The sequence below is a fragment of the Labrus bergylta genome, chromosome 3, assembly GCF_963930695.1.
Source record: "Labrus bergylta chromosome 3, fLabBer1.1, whole genome shotgun sequence".
NCBI lineage: Eukaryota > Metazoa > Chordata > Actinopteri > Labriformes > Labridae > Labrus > Labrus bergylta.
Window position 1 is genome coordinate 18660275 of NC_089197.1, and position 5000 is coordinate 18665274.

The following is a 5000-nucleotide window of genomic DNA, read 5'->3' on the forward strand; positions in this document are numbered from 1 at the left end:
AGAGCTGTGACTTACTAGCAGAGTAAGAATTTTTGATTATGTGTGTGTTTGTGTATGTTATTCTTGGGAATGAGAGGACATGTGGTCATGTAGGGGAGAAAACGAGGAAAAGAGTGATATTTCACACACACTTCTGGGGTTTTACTTGGCCTCCACCCTCTGCTCTGCTCCCACGCTGTGGCGTCAGCAGGCCGGCCATCCAGCGAGTGTGTTTCTCATTCCATCAGATGTTGGGAAGCTGTTCGCTTCTCCGCTCTACTCTCTGACATTCTCCATCTCCCCCGAGAGGCTGGGCAGCCTTGTCACAGTAATGTCAAACACATGTGGAACAGAGCAGACCAACACACACACACACACACATACACACACACACATTCACACAAACTGAGGACAGAGGATGGAGAAGGAGGCGGCCAGAACCACACTGGTCTTTCCCACTGTGTATTAGGGTAAACAGCAGTGAAACCATAGAGATTCAGCAATGGGATAGTCACTTCATCATTCCCTCCATCCAATCATTTTCCCAAAGAACAAAATGCACACACTTTGAAGTGTATAGTGACTACTATACACTTAGAGTGAGAAAGCTGCAGTAATATCTCGCCCTGACCGCAGAGATACCAAAGAACAACCATCAAGACTCAAATAACCCTCTCAGCTTTTACACGTCACTCTCTCCGCTTTAAAAAAACCCCCAAAAAAAACACAGCAAATTAGCAGTCTGCCATGTTTTGCTTCTGTCATGAAAAACACAATGAAAAGGCAGCTATGGCAAGAACCATAATCTCACCAACAATTATGGCTTCCTCCATTTCTGCAGTGTTCATACCACTGTACCTTGTTGCTCTCTTGGATACCAAATATACAGCAGTGTACTTTATACTGTTCAAAGAGGATTTTTTTTGGGGGGGGGGCTTTTTGGCACTTTCTTTGATAGGACAGACATAGAGTGACAGGAGAAGTGAGGAGAGAGAGTGGGGGATGACATGCTTGAAGTGGTGTCAGGATCAGGAGTCAAACCTGCGACCAGTGCAGCAAGGAGTTCATACCAATTCAGCTAAACCAGTGCACCCTTGAACTATCTACATTTGTATGATTCTTTCAGCCTGTGTATGTCTAATATCATTTAACTGTCGAAAAATGGTCCTCTTGTTGTCCTAAGTGACATATTTGGAGTAAAGAACACAAACAACACCTACAATTTACATCTTCAACACCTGTTAGAAAGCACAAATGTGAGCCTATAGCTTAATATCTTAAACTTCTCTATTACAGATGTCCAACATGTGATCACGACTCACATGATGTGACATCAAATCAAACATTATATACATTAGTTTGCTGACCAACAGGAAGCAGCCCTTACACCCACACATATGTATACAAACACAGCCCTCCGGTCTGGTCTAGCTTGTGATGGCCCAGGTGTGTGTGTGTGTGTTGTGCTGACCACCTGACTGGCTCGCTGTGCACTCGCAGCTCCACCGCCCACCCAAGGCCATCTGCTCCACTCATTAATTAGGAGCCAGCCAGTTTCACCTGCACGTCCCACATTTAGATCACAAACATTTACCACACACGCACACACACACACACACACACACACACACACACACACACACACACACACACACACACTCACAACAACCCAACCAACACACAAAGCACACTCAACAAGCCCACACACTCATACAGTAAACACAAGAGCTGAACTCAGATCAGGTGCAGACAGCTTCTTTTTTTTTTCACCTGCATCAGATGACACAGACACTGATAGAAAAATTAAAAATAGGAGGGACTTGGATTTTTTTCTTGTATAATACTTAACTTCCTGGTTAAAACTGGTACTAAAAGAATAAAAAATGAAAAAAAATTCATTTTGATCCTGTTATGGTAAAACATTAGTCATGATCTTTCTGGGATAGAAACTGATCATCACAACAAAAAAAGGGGATAGTAAATTAAGTGGTTCTTCGTGATTTTAAAAAAAAGAATTGTACATTAAAACAGTTCCCAATAGTATAGATACTCTCCCACGAATACAATAGTGAAAATGTGATAGCTGGTTCCTTCACTCTTTGTTGCTGGCTGGATTCTAGCGTTAAAAGAACAAACGTAACCAATAAAATGTGCATATGGAGTCGTTGTTCAGAGATAAACAAGAGGTAGGAATGAGTAAGTTGAACTGCTCTCTTCTACTTTTTGAACATATGCTGGTTTGAATTTTGCAAATGAAAATGCTTTTGCAGCTGTACTGTTCGTATTTTGATTGTTATTCCTGTTTGGTTATTTATCTACTCTTTCAACAAACACTCGGGACTGCGATGACGCTCAGATGTCTGATGCTGTTTCTTTGAGAAAAGAATGGTGTTCTTATACTCTCTTTTAAAGTCCTGTGGTATGTTTCCTGCTGTATATAAAAGAGTACATCCTATTCATGCACCTGTGGTCTATAGGAACTGAATAAACACTCTGGAGTCATAATGAATGGCCTGCCTTTTAAGAGAGAGCTACTTAACGATGAAGAGGGGACATCTGCCTGAACGGGCGGCCGGCTGGACCCAGCAGAGCGATAGGAGGAGAGAGGAAAAGATGCCCGTTTGTGGTGGTGGTGGTGATGGGGGTATAATGTGTGGTGAGGCAGGGTGTGTGCACTGCGGTTTCACCTCTGCAACCTCCCGTCCATTGTTCGAGACTATTATCAACTGTTCAATTATTCAGATGATATTTACCAGGGCCAATTATACAGGGCTGCGTCCTGCAGAGAAAATGGCCTGAGTGTTTTACTGTTGCACTTACAGGCGGAAGAGAGCGCTGCTGAGGCTGTTCAAGTGTGTGTGGGGGGGGAGAGAGAAACCTCTGGCTGACTAGTTTCTTCTCAGGGAGTGTCCCCCCACAGTCTCCATGCTCAGTATAAATTATCCACCAATGACTCCAGCTTTCAAATCAATTTTCCATTGTGTTTATTTTCTTTGGTTAACATGGTATTTGTTTTAAACACTTCCTCTACCTCCTTCTTTCCTGTCTCCACAAGTTAGCTTCTCTACAGAGTGATAAAAATAAATTAAAACACCCCACTCAAGTAATCAGAAAAGGTCTGTCTCATCTTTCAATAAAGAAATAGACCCTGGAGGTGGTGATGCACTATGATATGGCCACAAAAAGGTGAAAGGCGTTTTGTATGTTCAGTTCAGGGTAAATGTCTAAATGTATCACTTCACACACACACACACACACACACACACACACACACACACACACACACACACACACACACACACACACACACACACACACAAAACATCATTCTATTCCAGGTGGACACCAAGTTCACAGAGACCAGAGATTTAGTGTCATCACTCTGTCTCAACATCACTTTGATGTGCAGCACTGATGGGGCAAACAACACATAAACTCAAAAGTCTCTCTCTCTCCCTGTCAGCTCGCTCACCTCATTTTGTTCACTTCAAACTAACCAAAGAGGTAGAATGAAATTGTTATAATCCTGATAACAATATGAACAATATACCTCTGGACTTAATATTGCTGTCCTCTAAACCAAAACATAACAGGTTTTTTTGAAAACAAGATACAATTAAAATATGTAATTCCAAGTACAGTCTGCATGTGTATATATCTTATAAGGGTATAGATAACTCTTACGAAATGTTCCTTTCCACTTAAAGGAAACACGTTGTTTTCTCTGCATTTGATATAATAAACACAAGTGTAAATTAGAGTGATCAAAATTAAAGATAAAAAAGAGAAACATTTTAAAGAAATGTCTTCCTCTCACATCAACGCGCTGCAAACAAGCTTTACACATGAAACACTTTATTCCATTAAGACAAATGTTCCTAGAAAGGACTTACAACCGAGTGTATAGCCTCATGCAAACCTTCATTGCATTGTGAGAACAATGATTTCCACCAATAATAAACAAAAGGTTTCCCCATGATTTGCTCGAGTTTGCAGGTTGTACTTACTTTGTGAAGGTCGGGGTCAGGCTGAGGTAATTGTAGCGGTGATAATCCACACCGAAGATTTTCTACAACAGGTTTTATATCGTCTCAATCCTCATTATTTGGAAAAACAAAAGGTAAAGCATTTGCGCACAAGTTCTGGAAAGTACTCAGGTGTTATCCTCCTCTTTCTTTGTTTTTGAAGTAAAGAAAAAAAAAAATCTTTAACTTTCCTTTGGGAGTTCAAAAAGGTTATTGACTTTCCAGGTTTAATAAATTATGAGGTATTTCTTCTCACTTTTTTGTCGAAAAAGGAAGGATCCTTATGCACATTGATGTCTTTGGTTTAACAGTCCGTCTTGTTTTTGTAAGGAAAGCAAACAGATTCTGGTGTTGACGTTGGTGTGAAAAATCACAACTTGTCCCAGTCATGTAAATCCGCTCTCTTACGCATGTTAACCATCCCGAACTGGAGAAATAAAAAACAAAAAACACTCTACACTGCAAAAATGTCCTCTCCTCTCAGTTTAAGCAGACACATCTATTAATTGGTTTCTTCTATGTTGCTGTTTAAGTCCTCAAGTGCTCGCGTGAAAACGCCAGATATGAAGATGCGGGTCCTCTTGTCTGCAGGGTGCGTATTCGTCCAACTTTAAACCCTCCTCTACAGTTCACAGTTCAGCCACAGTCCGTGCTGTCAGGAGCAAGTCATTATACATCCGGGGAAATAAATTCGGTTCCCCTTTCTGGTTTGTAAACAGTTTGTGTGTTCAGCCTGTGGACTCTTAACGGCACGTTTCTCTGTACGGTTCTCTCTCCTCCTCTCCCTCCGACGCGCCGCCAATCTTCCGCCGACCAGCCTCCTTCACAGGCTGTTAGAAAATGATTCACTTCCCTCGGAGAAAATATCAATCGACTGGGCTTAGTTTAAGTTACCTCTATCCCGTCAATAAACAATTTCGTGTTTTTCGTAGTTGTTGTTTTGTCTTCAGTGATGAGTGGAGCGATCGGGCCCACTGTGCGCAGTAACGCGGCTCT

General features: G+C 41.7%; 1 protein-coding gene across 6 annotated transcripts in view; it reads right to left on the reverse strand.

The window, feature by feature from the left end:
* The window catches only part of cbfa2t3 (CBFA2/RUNX1 partner transcriptional co-repressor 3), a 43775-nt gene that overhangs the window by 29821 nt on the left and 8954 nt on the right, over window positions 1-5000 (reverse strand). The window contains exon 1 of one of the 6 annotated variants that reach the window (XM_065952865.1): window positions 3987-5000. This exon is cut by the window's right edge and continues 6736 nt beyond it. The exons of the other annotated variants lie outside the window; for them this stretch is intronic. The gene's annotated coding sequence lies outside the window, so the exon portion shown is untranslated. The remainder of the gene's footprint in view (window positions 1-3986) is intronic. 6 annotated transcript variants of the gene reach the window in all.